The 19,747-nt window shown below is 38.3% G+C and overlaps 1 long non-coding RNA gene across 1 annotated transcript in view; it reads right to left on the reverse strand.

Moving 5' to 3' along the window:
* The window catches only part of LOC137146277 (uncharacterized), a 188,862-nt gene that overhangs the window by 168,730 nt on the left and 385 nt on the right, over window positions 1-19,747 (reverse strand). The window lies entirely within an intron of this gene.

A 19,747-nucleotide genomic window follows, 5' to 3' on the forward strand; every position in this document is an offset into this window, starting at 1 on the left:
GAACCCTTAGCATGGAAACAACAGCACAGACTTGAGAGTGCAAAATCAAATCTAACAAGAATACTAGAGAAATGGGGTCCACGATTATTGAGGCACCAGAAGACCCCAGCTCTCAAAATGGGAAACGGTGGGGGCTCAGTTGATCTATTCATTTTTATCAGACTTTTGTTAATTTGTTACCATAGGACATCTAGCAAAATTTTTCTTTGTTAATGTCTCATCAACTCCAAATTACTAACTTTGAATATTAAACAACCAGCTACTTTTGTATTCAGAAACTTTTAGTATTCTTGCTTTGGCTTGCAGCAAGAAAGAAAAAACCCACAGACACTGAAACGCAATCTCAAGGAAGAGTCTTTTAAATACACAAGGCATTTGCAAATCAGTAACTCCTTCCACTTCATGACCTCGGGTGATGATGATGTAAGGACACGACAAAACATCCTATCTCATGATAAAATGCTGGTGAATCATTAAAATCATTACCTAAAGCTGATCAAACGAACTTTAATGAAACACTGTACTCTCTCTTCCCTTATGTGCTATTAGCATCCACTCATATTGCTAGAACTACCTTCATGACAAATTGGGACATCTCTCCTTTGGGTATAATTACATGGACTGCATTTGAATAGCTGCTGCTGGGTAATAAAAATATGAAGTAAAAACCATTGGCTTTCATTTTGACATTTAACACCACTTCCACATATAAAGCCATAGTCTGCACAATTGTATTAAGAGATCACATTCTAATTCTCAAGGCCTTGCTCGGTGAAACAAGTAATAGATTACTATATTAAGGATTCTTAACTTTTTTTTACTGAAAAGAAAGCCATTCTGGGCACTGAAATGGCTGTGACACCATCATTTGAAATGACGGAGACTTTTTTAAATCCAACTCCTGAATGTATAGGACTTGAATCCACCAGTTCTAATGAGATGCTTCTTAAGGGCATGTTGTCGTATAGGGAATTACAATCATACACTGAGTGCAGGCATTTGAACAATTTTTTTCCCCCTAATTTCCAGTTCTGAAACAAAGTCCAGTATTTGAAATACAAGTCATTATACACTTTGAGAAACCAAACAAGGGACTGTAGTTTAGGATGCTTGCTTATCTAGAAGGAACTTTAAGAGCTCTGAGATGTGTAGCAGTGTCAGAGGAGATATGTGGGATTTTTTAAAACCGCTTTTGAACACACAGTAGAGATAGAGAACATTGATGGCCATAAACCCCAGGGTAGACTCACTGCTTACAGAAGGGGAGATTGACAGTGGTCCTGGATAAGTATGAGGACAGGAAGAACCTTCGTTTAGCGGTGTGAAGCTTCCACTACTAAAAACACTACATTATGCAAAATAGAGCTGGTCAGATATCTTGCAGCAGAACGGTTTTCTGTCAGAAAATGCTGATTTGACTCAAATCAAAAATGTTTTGAGAGACCATATTGTCAACTTTTTTTTAAACAAAAATAAAAATGCTTCATTTACGTTGTCAAAATGTTTCAACTTGTGTACTATAAATTATATGCAAGTCAAAATAAAGTATTTCAACCTTAACAAAATTAAATGTTTTAAAAAGGTCATCTCAATATTTTGAAAATGAACTTTCAGAAATTTTGCTTTCCAAGTTTCCATTAGCTCAGTGCCATAGCTTGAAAAATACACTCTAGTGGCAAGCGGTTAATTCTCTGGCTAAGTTTTTTGGGAATGCAAGGGGCTAACCTCAAGATAACAAATGCCCAATAATTATTTCACTGTAAAATCGTAAGTAGAGACCAGGCAATTGTAGCATTTACTATGAGACAGCTAGATGAGATCAATACTATAGCCTTTGCCTGGTAACCTCGCCTAGTTTACCACATGATACAACTGAAGTCCCTTGTCTCCACTGTGTTTTTACAGTGGGATAGCTAACACTCCTTAGTTATCCCATAGTAAAAAACACACGGGGCAGGGAGGGTATGTCACTGAAGACCTAGTCTCTCTGGCAACCAGGGACATATATAGGCTCCTGCAGCAGTAGGGGCAAAGTGCAGTTTGCATGATTCTTGTTACTTTCAATGCTGCCCCATGTATTATAACTGGTCAGACTGGTGTACATTTCATTCCGAAGTATGGCACAAAATTAGTGTTCTGATGCTCTGCAAATGAAAAAATATTCTTCTATTTCCCCTTCATCACCCAGACCAAGTCCCTGCTGCTAAAAAAGAGCTGGTTGAAAATTTGCACAAATGTTTTGGTCCACATTTATTCTGAATTTCTAAATTTTTCATCTAAAAAAGGGACACTGAAAATTCTCACTAAAAAAATTCATTTTTTTACCAGCTCTGCACACCAGATTCTGAACAGTGGAGCAGGATGTACAAGAATCTAGTTATTTTTGCTGCTACTTCTCAGAATGAAATGGTTAGTGTTAGAATTAAATAATTAATCAAATGTCTTCCAACCCCTGCACAGTCCCAATGCTTTTGACTACTGTATCTCACCCTCAGTTTTGTTTTGAAAAGTTGTCAGGAATGATACTGTTCAACACAACCATATTTTACACAGTACATTGCAAACAAAATATATCTTAACATGCTTATTGGCAAGGTTAAACACTGATGGAGGGAATGAAGAATTAAGAGGAATAGAAAAGTGAGGGACAATATGGGTTCAGAGGAGACTTAGGAAATAGATGAAGCAGAGATGAAGCAACACAGAAAACGTAGAAGCAGAGGATCTAGCTGCAACCATAAACCTGGCCACATGATGTATTTGACATATGAAGTATTTTTTTAGTTTATTTTTTAATAGATGGTTCTTAATCTCACTGTGTTCCCTATTTTTAACATAAGAGTCTGCATTTAATCCAAACATTCATTTTAGCTTTTATGGGGAAAATAGTTTATATCTGATTAAAAACATTCACTTTTCTATTTAGTATTTATTGCTGCAGTGGAGGTAGGGCTATAAACCGGGGAGACTAAAACACTGGACCACATTCTGTGAAGGTCCTGCTATATCACTAACACTAAGGAAAATGGCATGACTGGTTCTGAACAAATGAGCAAAGAAAAGCTAAGGAAGAAATTTACAGAGTAGCTGATTTGGGGTATAAGACTCCTAAGATTTCACTGAACTAAGTGAATTTCACTCTTGTGCAGAGGACTAACAAATGGCCTACGCACCATTTAAAGTCTCATCTAAGCCGTATTTTGAGCCCTAAAAGGGTTCAAAAGCCTTGTGGCATATAGGGGTGAATTTAATCCCAAATGTAGTTGCTGTATACGTAAGTATAGCAGGAGTCTGACCAACTTCATGTAAGAAGTAGGAAGATTGCTGGTTTCTTCTCCCTCATAGTACAGAATGCAGCAGAAGCCCACTCTTTCTTCTGCATATGAAAGATGCATGCAGACTGAGCTAAACACAAAACCTCTTCACCATTGGGGGGTGGGGGGAGGAGTAGAATCCCTGCCCACCTCTTACTGTGAGAGTGGTTCTAACTCCCAACAAAGGCCCCAGAGAAAGGTGAAATCTCATTTTAAAAGGGGTTTATATTTTCAGTCTCTGTAGGTGCTATTTTGTTTCTATCATGATTGTACGATTCAAATATGTCAAAATAAATTATGCATTTGGAGGCGTCTCGTTTTCTATCGGTGTTCTCTTTTTATTCCCATTTGAGTCATTTGTGTTTTTGTGTTCTCTAGCAAAAATGCAGAGGTATCGAGAACCAGGATTTTTCGGTGATTCCGTACCACTCTAAGAATGAAGAATTTTAAACTGACCAGAAAACTTCAATGAAGTGAACTTATCATTTTGATTCATCTTTGCTACTTTTTAAATAAGTAATTAGGCTTAATGCAGAGCTGGATCCAAAGTCTATTGAAATAAATGGAAAAAAAGTTTTCTTCTGATTTCAATGGGCTTTGAATCAAGTCCATAATTAACACTGATTCTCATTTCCTTCCTCCTCAGAGACACCTCAAAACACTCTGGGAGGGGTAGTTTACCTTCTCTGTAACCTTCTTCCCTTGTAACCTAATTCAACAACAAAGAAAACATGACCAACACCCATGAACACACAAGTGGTTTTTTCAGGATGTGTGCACCATGGGACTCTCTTGTACCTGAACTTTGCCTTTTGGGTATTTGTCAGATTTTTAATTACTAATAAGCTCCCACCAATCTTACAAATCACCATTCTTCTCCACAAAAGCCAACCTGGATGTCCTTTGGACCACAAAAACACTACACTATAATCATAGGGAGGGATTGCTGGTGAGTAAAATGATGTAGAGATTACTAAATGCTGTTTATATCTACAGTGTATTTACAGCTTTATAAAAAACCAGAAAGTCGTGCACCTAACTCATTGTTCCAATACTTAAACCTTTTCTCTCTTCCCCTCCACCAAAAAACCAAAACTATTCCATATTACCTTGTACCAGCTGGGTGCTTCCCAGCTAACTTCCCCTCTACTGCTCCCCATCCCAGTGCCAGACACTTGTGTAGAAAAGAAGCCATTAGTGATTTTCCTTTGGTGACTAGATCAATACCAACCTGCTGTACCTGCCTCAGTTCCATTCTCCCTGCAGTGTGATGTATGTATGAAAAAGCATCAGTACAGAATAGGCCTAGCCACCTCTGAAACATCACACCAGAGACTTGACCACCCATGGCAGCATCAGATCAAGAATTAGTAAGGCAAGTAGAAAGGCTGATACAAGTCTCAGGACAATTCTGATTAACCATCATTGGCCCTATTCCTGGTAGTGTACAAGGAGGAGGAGAAAGTTGTTTTAAAAGCTTAAAGTTGCCCTTTTGATTGTTGAAACAGCTGTATAATTTTAATAATTGCAGATAGTAGAACAATATAATTAATTTTATTACTGCTTTTTTAAAAAAATAAATTCTGCTGAAATACATGATTTACCAGGACAAAAAGATCAGTGAAATTGCTTTGACTGTATTTCATAGTATCTGAAGCCCAAGATTTACTTGAACCCTGACCACGACCTTGCTAAAAAGAATTTATTGTAGCTAACTCTCCCTTTGTTATCCTTCTCTTTTAAAATGACTTCACAAAATAACTAGCTTCAAACACCAAAGCCAAAGAAATAGAGGAAAGCTCTGTTTCACACCAATGTGAAGAATTTTACAGTTTGAGAAAAGGTTGCAGTTCAATCCAAAGCGTAGTCATTAGGAACTCAGTCCTCCATGCATAATGAAACAAGTGAAATTTGTTTTTCTGATTCAGTAAACATGTGATCACAGCATAATCCCTACCCAGGAATTTGGAGGTGAAGCACAGGGCACTCTTTTCTTAACTCAGCCCATGCAGTGGATAGGACGAGTGCTACCTACACACAAGATGGAGCTATATCATTCATTGATAGTCTATGAGCAAGAGAACATTTTTAGTACATAAACATCTCCCACTGCTAGAACCAATGCTATGATGAAAACAGGTGTTTATTATAACAGCAGGGAATGACTAATCATAATATTCCTCTACTTACTTTCAGGCATAACAAATTAAAGAACAAGGGTTCATGCTCTACTGTTAAAACAACTCCGGTCCCATTTCCTATACTCAAGCAAAATGGAATCTTGATTCCCTTACAGAAGTTATTTTCTAAATTTATGCCAATATTCTTCCAAGTACAGTTTAGTGTACCTGGTTACTCAAGATCTTTAATTTAAAGAATGACAAAAAATATCCTCTGTTTATGTTTCAGCAGAGATTTTGAGGGGAGGGAGGAGTGGCGGGGGGGGAGGGACGACAAACCAAACAAATATTGGGACGAGCTTGTAGGTTATTTGTTTTGTTTTTTTAAGAGCACTCTCTCAAAATAAGGTTTGAGGTAAGAAAAAAACCACCGGATCCCCTGAGAAAAAGCATGGTGGCCTCTGAAGTCTATTTTTTATCTTCCTTAAGAAATTTAAAAACAAGAACCACCATCATCCAGTCAAGTTTGATAAAAAATGCTTTAGCAACACCACCACTAAAACATGAGTTAACAAATAACCACTGATAAACTTAAACAGAGGAGGAAATTTTACAAACATTGCACCACAAGCTGTCTACTTCTAAGCCCGATCCTGCAACCCTTACCTGACTAATATATGAGGTTACTTGCAAATTATATTCAGAATGAATAAAAGCTGAAGAAGGCGGCTTGTAGTGTTCCTGAAATATTCTCAGAAATTGTGGGGCCTGTGTAATTTGGAAAAATTACATGAAATGGTGCTGAAATGTTATTGCACATATACTGAATTTGGCTGAAAGAGGCATCTGTTTGTGTGGGAGTTATGATTCCTTCCTCTCCTCCCAATCCCCCTGCCATTGTTTAATAGCATGCTAGAAACAATAGCTCCACAAAACCTGAAAAGTTATTCGTGCAAACGAAATGTCAAATGAGAGTTGGCATAATTAAAATAACACTGAAAGAAAATATCCCTATCACAGATGAATGGCCAGATTTGTGTGGATGAAAGTCCTTCATTAAGACCCCGGATGGAACCATAAGCCACATGACTGGAGACATTTCTTGTTTAGTTCTTTTACTACTTTTTTTAAACATCCAGAATATAGGCTGAAATTATTATTTTAAATATATACAGACATCTAGGCAAGTTTCTTTTCCAAGCTGAAAGCCAAGGAAACAAGCCAAGGAAAATGGAAATTCCTAGAGATTCTGTGCTTATTGGGTAGTAGTTAAATATTTAGACATTGCTTTCCTTCCATCCTAGCCATGACTACTTTTTTCCATAGTTTCACTGGATTCCCCCCCCCCCCCCACACACACACAGAGGGTGATTTATGAAAAACACAGCTAGTCAGCAGTAGAAGCAGTAACAGCATGAGCTCCAAGTGTTAGGAAAACCCCCCAACATAATTAATTCTCTGTGATATTCTATCATATCCCCAAAATATTATGGTTGAAGACTCAAAAATCTATTATAGGCCAGCATATTTATTCCTTCATTTTAGGAGAGAAACATCTCATGTAACAGAAGACAAAAAGGTTCAAAGCATGGTTTCCTTTCTATCAGCTAAAACACAGCAACCAATGATTTGAAATGGACAGGGTTGTTTCCTGTTTTGTATTTTTTTTAAATCAAGGACTAGCAATATGGACAACTTTGATTCTCAAAGAATCCCTGGAAAACATAAGTGGCTTATCACAGGCTTCCAGAGCTATACCAGGCCAACTCACTTGAAACCCAATTTAGATTATTATTGTTGTTTTTTTCCTTCCAAGAAGCTGTAATATTTAAGTACAAATAAATTTTAGATAACATACTGGTCCTGTTCTGTACCATTGGTATTTTGATTTTAATTATATAACTGTAGCACTCCACAATGCATCTTGACTGTGACTAAGCAGCCCTTGAATTTAGGATGTTATTTCATAGCAAAGCCTTGGAAAGACTTCTTGTCTTGAAGCTGAAGACTAATACATAACTGAAGGCTAATACTGCTGGAACATGTTTATTTTTCTACATAACTGTGTAATTACAGCAAGTCTCTCCAAAACAGGTATTATGGAATGGCTTGCCCACAATTTAGAAATGTAATCAGCAAGTGGGCTCTCTACCGGAAACATGGAAATACTTTAAAGTAAGATTCACTGCCAAAAATTGACTGCAGCTTGGTATTTTCATCTCACCACTGAGAATCTGAGTACAGCAGAGTGTGGAAGAAATGAATAAAGTGGAACTTGAATAAATGCTGGGATGCCGGAGAATAACTTGGCACTGCAGTAAATTGATGAGGGGAATTGCAAAAAAATAGGAGTCTCTTGGAGCATCTGAATTGTTAGCTCAAATCTGTGCTCAAAGCAGAAAGAACTGTGGAGAAACTCTTGTCAAGTTGCAGCATGAATCTGAATGAGAGAACAAAGCACAAAGGGCCTGGGATATAATGAAGTGAGCATTCAAGGCAAAGCAAGTCCAATTTAGACTCTCAATGTTTTCTTTCCTGCTTTTTCTTCTCTCTCTCTTTTTTTTTTTTAAATATGTAGTTTCCTTTATTCCATTTTGTTTTTTTCTAACCTCTCCACCATTATTACTGGAATATGCCAGCAAGAAGAATTTTTGGTTTTTCAGTATTTTTAAAAATCTGGTACTGCTCGAGGAAAAAAAGTCCCAAAACCCTATTCCTTACGAATTATTTTCAACATTAGGCCAACGATAAAATGCCTTAGATCATAAGGACCATTCTTGGTTTAAATCCATTGATTGATTGATTTAAAAAAAAAAAAAAAAAGGGGACAGGATTGACTGGCAGAGCAGAAGGCCATTTCCCAGCGTTTGTCATGGAATGAGTTTACATAAAAATTCAGAGAAGCTGTACAATTACGTTCTTGTCAAAGGGATAAGTGATTCAAAGAAGTTGGCAGTACATAGTTTAAAAAAATCCTCACTTTAATCCGGCTTCATTTTGGAACGTTCTTGGTTATTTGGTCTGCAGCCTTCTCTTGAAGAGTGATCAAGATGGAGAAAAGCTGCTGGCTGCAGCTGTGAAAGAATGAACATAAACAGAATACTTTTCTTCTATTTTATTCTTAACATTTTCAAATTGAGAGGGATTTGGATTCAATTATATCATGGTGTTGAATCCAAATGCAAATGCTTTAAAGCAGGAAAAGAAATAAAACTTAAGATAGCTAATTTGATATCCTATAAATATTCTGCAAATAGACCTGGATACTGAAGAGAACTTCCCCCTCAAGACAGTAGCTGGAACAATAACGGAGCAGTTTCCAGTAGCATATTTACAGTTATTAATCAATGTATGTAATTTATGATAATTATGTAACTTCAATTGTTGAGAATTATTGTACATCATTTGCATTAGATTAATTCATATCCTTGCCTTTTCCTTCTATGTATCCCCCTATTTAGATCTCCTAGTATTTGTATCCCCCAATTACTGTAAAATTTGACCACCTCACAACATTCATGTTGGGGAAGTATTAACGCCATTTGACAGATGGAGAACTGAAGCAGAGAGACAGATTAAAAGACTTTCCCAGGGTCACACAGGAAGTCTGAATGAACAGGGAATTGAACCTAGGTCTTCTAAGTCTCAGGTTAGTTCCCTAATCACTGGACCACCCTTCCTCTCAACTCTATTTTTTCTCTTTAACTTAAGAGAGTCACAATTGTAATTGTGAGCAAGCAAAGTCCAATACTGGAACAGGTCCAATGAATGGTTAGCTTTTTCCTGCCTAAATTTGGTCACCAGAAGCCAAACCTTGTTAGGCATTAAGTGCCACCGAAGACAAACAAGACAGAAGGTGCCCAGAATCTCACAAGGCCAGGCCCTTTCTCTTGTGCTGTGGTACTATGGTAGGGCACTGATACAGGAAACAAGGATTGCTCTGTGCATGCACATGCACGTGAATGTGAGAGCAGCTGCTCTTCAGCCATCTTATCTTTAATGTTTTCATTCACAAAGGATACCAGACTCTCATATTAGGCAGCAGAATGAATACTTTCCTTGCTGCTAGGCTAATTAGAATTTCTCCATTACATTTTACATGATTCCCAAGATTGCTGGCCAAAGCCCTGTTGAAGTGGAAAATGCTGATTTATTTTCCTTTTAAAGCAAAACAAAAGAAATCATGATTGCCTTTATTTATACTCCTCTGATGTTCTTCATATGGTGAGAGAAAAAAATTGGCAAGCAGACTACCCTTCCCAACCCCACACAGTAGTGCACAAATTTACAGTCATTATGGCCTCTTTTACAGTTTTTTTTTTGGTTTTGTTTTGTTTAAACCTTTACTGTAAGGAAGAACCTAGCTACCATCTGAAAAGGTGGAGTAATTTTCGTGTGTGTTTTTGTTTGTTTGTTCGTTCATTCATTCTTTTTTTTTTTTTTTTTTTTAAATCCTAATGGCTATAAAGAAAATTGTCTGAATTCTTCTCAGGAGTGGATGTGCAGGCAGCATCTGGCTTGCTATTACAGACTGAGATCGCTGAAAATCTGGACTTGCATTTCTTCATTGTAGGGGGAAAACAACAGTCTCAGGCTCAAAAAAAAAGGTGGGGGGTGCGGGAAGGGAGGAATCAAACTATATTTAAGCACTGCACTCCTAAGCAAGACTTCAATCAAAGACAAATTGGGATATAATTTGTATTCTTCATTCTTAAGTGGGTGCTCATGTTATGCCATAACATGGCTTTTTACCACAAAGTGTTGTATCACACGTATAGGACTGTGCTCATGCTCAGAATACAATTGTGGAATTCCATGCTTCCAGCCACAACAAAGCCCACAAGTAGTTCTTGTTAGCAATGACTGTAAGGGTAGAAATTTTGTCCCCCAGAACCTAATGCAGCTTTCTTGGTTAATAATATTAAGCTGTAACTAAAGGGGTTTCCATTGTTCAGATTCACTCTCATCACAGCTCAGTAGTTTCCCATGACAATCCTTCATAATTCTCTGTCTTAATCCATTCCTTCCAAAACATACTATCCTTACAAGGATTTTCCCCCACTTTAATGGGAAAAAGGAGACATGGCATCTGAAAAGTCTGTAGATTCCATGGCAAAATAGTTCCAAAAAGGGCAACATCTCTATTTGGAGAACAATGAACAAAAATAAAGTGACATCTCAGATTGTGAAAACTATGTTTTACAGTGAAGGAACTGAAACACTTGTATTTGGACTGGAATGAGATAGAGGAGTCTGGCAAACTACACTTTAGGAGAATGAAGTGCTCTGCTTGGAATCAGCTAGTGGCAACATCCTGCTTGTTATTTTTTATAAGCAGGCTTAAAATCAGAGCATAGAGGGAGGAAACAAGTAAAAACTGGCTTCAAATTTAGACCACCAACATAAACGAAAGAAAATCTGCCTACCTGTCTATGATTTCCTTTCAACCAATTATGTTTATATTTTTCATGTAAAAGTAACTTAAGTGCTTGGTTTCAAAGTGATATTTACTTCTATTTCCAGAGCTGCTGGGGTACTCTACTAAAGCTTTGTGAAAGAACGTAAAGAAAAAGGAGGAGGAGTGGGAAAGAACATGGAAGCTCCAGATGGGAAACATTATTGAATCTTGCTCCTCCCTCTCAGGCCATCTGCAAAAGCTTGGGTCTATCCGACTGTGCGGCCAACATGACCTTGAGGCCCTGTATAGTTACTCAAAACTGCACCTGCGTGGGATTAAGTATCCTGTTAGTGAGTGATAGCCTCTCTCGCACAGTCTCGAACAGCTTTCACAAGATCAAGCAGGAGGAGGAGGAGGGGGAGGAAAGGCAGCAGAGAGGGCACAGCAGAGCAATGCCTTCCCTCATGGACAGAATAAGCAATAATATTGATTTAGGTAGCTAACCTTGTCCAAGTCACCACCTGCAGAAAGCTGTGTCTGAAATTCTTATGCATGTTTAGATCAGTTCTGGTTTCAGCTCACACATAATTGCAGCCTGTCAGAGGCATGGATATAACCTGGAACACAAAGCATCTCCTATGAGCCCATTACCATTTTATAATGCTGAATGTGAAGTTGTTTTTTTTTGGACCCAGCAAATTGCTGATTCTATGGACTACTGGTTATTTGAAATTGAGAGCTGCCTGCCTAGATAAGACCTAAATATAGACAAAATGTTCCTAAAGAAAGCTGGCCCACCTGCTTTCCTGGAATTTTTCTAATCCCAATAAGAAGTTGATGAAGTGATAGCAATCAAAGTATTCCTAAATCACAAAGCTGATCAGAGCAATGACTTTGCAGCCCCTTGGAGAATAGATCCCTCCTGTCCCGTCCCCACCCCCAGTGCAAAAGGGGCTCCTGCCCAAGTCCCTGTTTAATAAGGTAAGTGTCTCTAGTGATAATTAGATGATTTGTTTTTGTTTAACAGAAAAGAAAGAGTTCCAGCCACCTTCTTCTAATGTTTTGCTCATATTGCTCAAATCAATTTTTATCTACTTCAAATATAATCTCTCTCCATATAAAAGGTTTCTAATTTTCAGTAATAAAACATTCTTGCTAGATAAGAGTGAAAGGATTACAAAACTCATGCTCTGCCCTGAGTTTAAGGAGGACAAGAGGGGTGGAACCAGACCATTTCTAGGAAACTGCATTTTTCAATTAGCCTTCCCCACCAAGCCTGTGAGACTGAAAGACTCAGAACTCCCACCTATTACATTAGCATTTAATGCAGGGAGAGGTCAATTGCTACCATGCAAGTGGTTTTTTTGCACATGACATAGGAGGTTATTGCCAGGCTCAAGTGATGGCCTAAATGATTTCCACCACCTGAGAAGTGCAATAATCCCTTAGAAATAGTGCTATTATGAAATGGAATTTATACATACAAATAAGGAAAACAGATCTGCTCATTTACTGGGCAGAGTGACATCTGTATGACATCATCAGCAACCAATCAGAAAGCTCCATGTGTGTCTGGTGTTCTTACACCATTTTATATTTATGGGTAAACACAACAAGGTTGTTAACCCTAAGCTTTGTGTTTCCTCTCTACCTACTTCTTTTAAAAACGAATTGCTTCCATTCGGCATCAGACCTGACAAAAATATGCAGCCTTTCATCTCAGCATGTCCTCTGACAAATCCTGAAACAATAAGTGGAAAGCGGGGGAGAATGGCTGGAACTACATGTCACTGTTTCCTGCAAACCTGTAGGCAGCACAGAGCTTCAGATCAGCTCTTCCTTGCCTATGGAATACAGAAACAAGGGAAAGAGAAGCACGTCAGGTCAACACTGGGTCAGGGCTTTTGTTATGATTAAACAAATGAACACAACTGTTATTTCCATCTTGATATTTTAAACTGTCTTTGTAAATTAAGCACTTTACTGCTTCCTTTAGGACGATCTCCTCTGATTTTTTTGGTGAACGCCTTTTTAAAGAAAGCATCAGAAGGCCTATCACCAGTCACAGACACCCAGGCTTTTGCAGCTGGCCTGAGAGGAGTGGGGAGCAAAGGTCAAGGAACTTACACATCTGTAACTGTCATTCTTCTCCATCTGTCCTTATATTCACTGAGGTTGTGGCCTTAGCATTCTGCTGCAGTGGCAAAAAAAAAAAAAAGTCATTGCAGCAGGGACATTAGAGAGTGTTACAATATACGTTATTACTATTAGTAGCAGAAGATTTTCAAAGAAAAATTTGGGACAGGGCAAAAAGAAAAGTTCGCACTATCATAATACATTTCCACAAGCATTCTGCTGCTCAATAAACTTATTGTCAAGGGTATTTAAAAAGCCTGAAAACACGTTCTCCTTTTTCAGCCTTTAACCATTACAGTAATAGGAGGATTGCTGGATGCTGCATCACGAAATAGAACAAACAATATGCTGTAGAGAATTTGGCCGGCAGCAAAGATGACAGAGTTCAACATGCTGGCTTTAAGCCACATTGACTGCTCTCAAACTACCTTCTAGTCTCATGCTTAGATTTAGAAAATTTTACAGGAGTGGGGGGAAGATACCCAACCTGGTCACAACAAACTTTGAGAGCCTTGCTTCAAAGCTCCTTGTGAGATATTCCTGTTCTCTTGCGTGTGCAAGATCCACGTATACACATTCTGATCATGGTATGCACCCCCTTATAATTAATGTGGCTCAATGAGTGAAGAGGACAATATAAATATAAAGCTAATAAAGCAGACTTAAAAAGATGGACTGTGTAATGTGAACATAGGTTTTATTGGCCAAGACTGAATCCCAATGTCATTTAGTCAGAAACAGCTCATTTCATTTACACGGAATTGCTCAGAGCTAAAGCAAAGTGACCTCTATTGTGCTGTTTACTACATTTTAATCAGATATATCCTCTCCCATGCCTTTACAATATGTCCTAGATAGCAAGGTTGCCTAGAACCATCATCAAAAGGAAGTGTCATTTTATACAGATACAGTTTACTATCAAGAAAGGAACCTGTTAGTTTTCTTTCTTCAAGATCTTCTATACCAGTCCAGACTTCTGTAATGAGCTATAACCCAAGACTTATTCTGCAATAAAGGAAATTCTAACTTCCTCAAAGCTCTGTACACTTTTTCATTAACTCCTCTTGAAAAGGAGGGGGCAAGAAGGGAAGAGAGAATGAGGAGAAGCATCTTTCTTGAAGATTTGCAAGTCTATTGCTTGGGCATAACCACACATCTTTATGAAATATTATGGAACACATGGATATCTTTACATATGCAGTCTTAGAAATATGGAAAGTCTCAGGTGCTAGCCCCACCCATAGTGTTGTAAACTAGTTTTGGGAGATTCCAAGGGTCTAGACTGGTATAGAAGACTGAAAAAAAGGGATTTTTTTCATAGATTAATCATCTTTCTCCCGGATTTTCATACCAGTCCAGTGTACCTTCCTGAGAAGTAAAGTATCTAGCTTTTAACAAATAAAATCCATGCTTTCTGAAATATTCTAATAGTTCATTGAAATAGCATACAAATCTATTTGCTTTTCTGGGCTTAACTTTTCACGAATTAAAATGAAGGCTAAGAGACAGCTACATTTTTGCTGAAGGCATGCATCCTCATATAGGTCAGTAAAAGCCTCTGCACCTGCTGGTTGGGAAGAACTATAGCCCAAGAGTCCAGACTGGTTTAGAAGACTGGAGAGAGAATATCTTCCTGAGTTGTTTTTTTTTTTTTTTTTTTTTTTTTTTTTTGCCAGAATCAAGTGACGAGACTGGGTGTTGTCACTGTGAATATCTAAAAATTCTAAACCAAGACAAATTAAGAAAAGGAAAGAAAACAGACATGGAAACAGAAGCAGCACAAGGAAGGTTCGGTACACGGCAAGTCCAAATGCAGACCCATAATTAGACTCCAGATCTCCTCCCAGAGCTGTTCTTTAACCTCTAAAGTTATGCCTCCTCACCAGTACTTGCAGCTGTTACAAATCACCAGTTCTAAGATATCCAGTAGATATTGTTAACATCACTCCAACTGTCTAAATTTTTAATTACAATTGTCATTTCTGGGTTTAACACTCAAAGCAGACTTCTTACTAAAAAGCAATAATTTTCATTTGTGACAACCAATTGTAAGACTATAAACCATGTAACAAACCTTCTTTAATACTGCTCATATTTTTGAAGTCACTAGGGCTCTCCCCCACCAACTCAGACAAAAACATATACCCTTTTAAAATGGAGAGAGAATGGGAACCCCTTCATCATTCCCAATCCCTAGGCATCATGGTGGCCAAGCTCACACCTGAGCAGCAAAGATAGAGATTGTGCAAGTTCTTCCCCTCAATATCTTTCTCCCAACTACACTTTCTTCCATTCTGAAAACTTACAGCTCTTCTCAATCTGGCCTTTTGGAAAAGTGCATAATGTGCATTTACGGTGAAATTAGCCAGGACAATAGAATGTCGAGACCAGAACTAGGAAAAATAGCTAGAGTAACTAAACCATTACAGTCTACAAGAATCTACATGGGGAACAAATATTTACTTATGGTCTCTTCAGTATAGCAGAGAAAGATGAAACACAATCCAATGGCTGGAAGTTGAAGCTAGACAAATTCAGAATGGAAATAAGGCATACATTTTAATGGTCAGTAATAAACTAGTGGAACAATTTACTAAAAATCATGGCAAATGTATCATCCCTGACAATTTTTAAATCAAGACAGGATGCTTTTCTAAAAGATCTGTTCTAGGAATTATTTTGGGGAAGTTCTGCGGCCTGTATACAGGAGGTTAGACTAGATGATCACTGCGACCCCTTCTTGCCTTGGAATTTATGAATTTACAAGCACACTAGGTAGAACAACCTCCTGCAAAAAGAGCAATGTCTTCTTAAATTCTTACCCATAAAGCCCTCAAAAGCCAGAGAAACTCCACAAAATGTAGGGATGCTGCAGTTTATACATCAAACTTCTCGGCAAAGCCTTCTATTTTCGAAACTTCCCACTCCAAAACCACCTCTCCAGAGTCAGGGGTTTTAGTGGTTTAGTTCACTCACAGAGAAACCCTCCCATCCATTAGAGGTAAAGGCTTTTGTGAAGTTTCATTATATGTCCTAGAACATTTTCTGGACATCATCTACAGTTCTGGTCTGTAAGGCTTAAATATGTATGGTAATATTTAAGCCTCTCTAGATGCCAGTGGATTCCTATTCTAAACTATAAGTGTAATTAAATTCTGGAATACACTTTCCAAGGAACGTTGTGGAATCTCCGTCATTGGAGGTCTTTAAGAACAGGCTGGACACATGTAGGTACTACAGACTAGTGACAGACAGAAACTTGGTCGCTTCCTAAGTAACAAGCAAGAAAGCACTGAACAGCTGTACTTCAACTGCACAATAAGAATGTAATTCATTGACTTAAGACCCCTTGTCCCCTTCGCCGTTTCCTGAACCTCAAAAAATGCAGGAAGCCTGAGCCATAATGTGGGTGGCTTCTTTGACACAGGACCAAGAAGAGTCATGTTCAATTTCTTATTTTAATACATTCCACTCTACTAGAGCAAGATTTAAATTTTGCTGTTTATAATGATCTAAACCAGCTCCTGTAAACATTTATGCCGAATGGTCTGCATCTGAAATAATTTAATTCGGGTTACATGTGAAAAATAGGATCTCCATTCAGCAAGAGCTCGCTCTCTCAGATACACCCACATACACAGACACCAAAGACACCAGCCACGCCAGCAAAGAATGTTTATAACTTCACTAGCATTTTTATGTCAGAGGAGGACAGGCCTACTCATACTAGAGTACAAGTTATGCCTTACACCTTTAACACCTGCTATAAAACAAAAGCCATTAGAGAACAGGAAAGAGACTTAATTCTCATTGTTACAAAACTGGTTTAAAGCCCTTTTAAAAGCACCAATTAATTTTCTCTTCCTTCCACCCAATGATTTTCTAATCCTAACTGTGCCATTTGAGAGCACATCTTGTGATATCAAAATTCAGTAGTAAAGAAAGAAAATGTATCCAGTGATTTACTCATAATTACACCCTGAATGGCAACCATACCACAATGGGTGACAAATCCTCACTTAAAATGTGCCAAAAACCAGAACTATCCACTACACTACAGGTTCAATAATACACCTTGTGACAGCGTGTACCAGCTCCTCCCACCAGAGGAGGAGCCCTTAGCTTCCTTAAGGGCCAGGAAGGTGGGGCTTAAAAGCCCAGCAGAGGAGAGTGGGACAGCAGAGGAGGGAAACCCGCTCCCTAAGCTTGCCAGAAGGGATGCAGCCCAGAGGGTGATAGCCACCCAGAAGGACTTCAGAACTGCTTCACTGCTCAGCCTGGGTGGATTGTTGGGCCCCACCGCACCTGGGAAGCGCTTGAGCAGTTACATTATAGGTGACCCGAGGCCAAGCACGACTCTTCGGAGCCAGCACAGGACGAGAGTTGTGCCAACACTCTCCAACCACCCCCAGGAGGGATGAATTTGAATAGTTCTCTGTCCCATACCCAATGACCAGAAATATTCAGTATAGAGCAGAAACGCTTTTTAAAAGATTTCTTCACCTGCAAATAGCTGGAATTTAAATCTGACACACATTACCCTTTTAAGAGTATACATTCAGAAAATGACAGGCAGAACATTTTGGTTATTTTATTTTAATTGTTTTAAAGCCTATTCTTGCTTTGAAAACACCCAACATCTTTTAAATGGTCACATTTGGTGGTGGTGAAACTTAATAGGACATACAAGTTTGTTTGCTTGGGTTCACTTTATTCCATTATGGAAAAGTAGCGTGTTAAATATCCTAATGAAATCAGATGTTAAGAGGTATTGAGAATGTGTGATCAAGTGGAGTGCTCTTACTTATACTGTTCTGTTCCAGAATACCTGAAGCTAGCCATGCAAAATTTTAAAAATAAATTAAGTAGTTTTTGTATTGGTGTAACACACAAAAGTATTTCTAATCACCAGCCTAATGGTTTTTATTATATTCCTTTAGCTTAAAAAATAATTTAAAAAAATAAAAATTTGCTTGTGCGCCAAGTTTCAGGCAGCAGTGAATCTTAATACAGTTATAAATCCTCAAAAGCAAAGGACTATACTGGAAATAATAACTATAGCTAGTAGCACATGACACTGCTCTAATATATTGATTCTCCTGTGTACAACTATTCCTCAGAGCCTAGGATTTTGTGCATTTAGAAGTAGCATTAATTAAAAAGGGGTTCCAGAGGGGTAGCCATGTTAGTCTGTTTTTAGCAAAACAACGAGAGTCTTTCGTGACGAAGTGGGTTTCTGCCCACGAAAGCTTATGGCCAAATAAACATGTTAGTCTTTAAAGGTGCCACAGGACTCACTGTTTTATTAAAAAGGGGGTTACCTATATTGTATTCACTGGAGTTAGAAGTCAAAATACAAAGTTTATATTCTTAACCGCTCCCTCCCCTATCAAGAACCTGAAGGTCCTGAACAGTTAAATGCCCTATGTACTTTATAATTAGAGCACCTATTTTGGAAAAGGTAGAGATGAGGGTATTTAATTCAGGTATCCTGGCTGGAGGGAGAAGAAGAAAAATAAACTTAAAGATAACAGAAGAAGGGAGAAAGAAAGCAAGAGTAGAAAGAGGGATCACAAGAGACCAAAATGGAATGTAGTATAATACAATACAGAACAGGAAGCTGATTATGAAAATCTATGTTAATGAAGATAACAGGAAAGCTTCAGCATGAGAAAATAGAGGGAAGAAAAAACAGAACAGAAAGGACTGAGAGAGAAAAATAGGAGAGAATGAAGGAAACAGATTTTTTTTTTTTAAAACGTAACTCAGACAAGATCTAATCCTTTAGACTTTGTGCAGGCAAAACGTTAATTGATTTGCAGAATGAGAGCCACAATATTGAAGGTTAGTGATTTTTTTAATGTATCCTTTTATGTTCCCATCACACTGTAGTTCTTTGGCAAAATATCCCACCGCTCTGTTAATGTGGGAAAGGAGGTGAGAGCAAATTTTTGATACTGAAGAGACTTGAGCCAAATTGCTGCTTACAGTTGGGAAGGTCCCTAGGTTAATGAGACAGGTAGTTTTTCAGAATTGAATGTTGCAGCGGCAGGTAATATTTTCCCTGTATTTCATATCCTGCTGTCTGAAAAACCACCAGCACCAACTGTGCCCATTTAAATGAGGCTGTATGTTTTCAAAGCAGGACTTTGCTAGAAAACCAGAAATGCTCTGCCTGTATCATTTTCTTCATGTATGCTCGCAAAAATATAGTGTATGAGATTTAAATTGTACTTGCAACTAAGCATACACTTTAAAACACTTCCACTTATTGCCCAAAAGTCTTTCTTGCAAACACACAGTATATGGACAACAGCAGTTGTCATTTTGCTGGAACGAAAGTTAACTGGAGTTGAAGGCATTCAGACTTAAACCTCACATTGGAGATTTGATTGCAAAGGCCAGCACTGAGCAAATTCCATCTCCAGCGTTGCAAGCCTCTGTGACCCTCAAGAGAGAAAGCTGGATGTCAAGTTCCTGCATGAAGCCCAACATTCCTGGCTATTTTTATCCATCTGCAGAACCTGTAGAAGCCCCATGCTCCAAGACTTAAGCTCCCCCCCACCCTCTTCCATAAATTAATGAGCAGTTTTCAAAAAGTACATTCTCTTTAGGCCTATGTTATTCAGAGGTTTATAGCTGTGATATGCAGCCAGGACAAACAATCATAAGCGGCAATAACTCAACAGCTCCAATGCTCAGCCTTAAATGCCAGAGTCCTACATTGTGCCCCCGCACCCCACGTAATCCCTGTTTATACCACCCTACCCACCATTGCT

Source organism: Emydura macquarii, unplaced genomic scaffold (assembly GCF_026122565.2).
Source record: "Emydura macquarii macquarii isolate MOO-44397 ecotype Brisbane River unplaced genomic scaffold, CSIRO-AGI_Emac_v2 contig_431, whole genome shotgun sequence".
NCBI lineage: Eukaryota > Metazoa > Chordata > Testudines > Chelidae > Emydura > Emydura macquarii.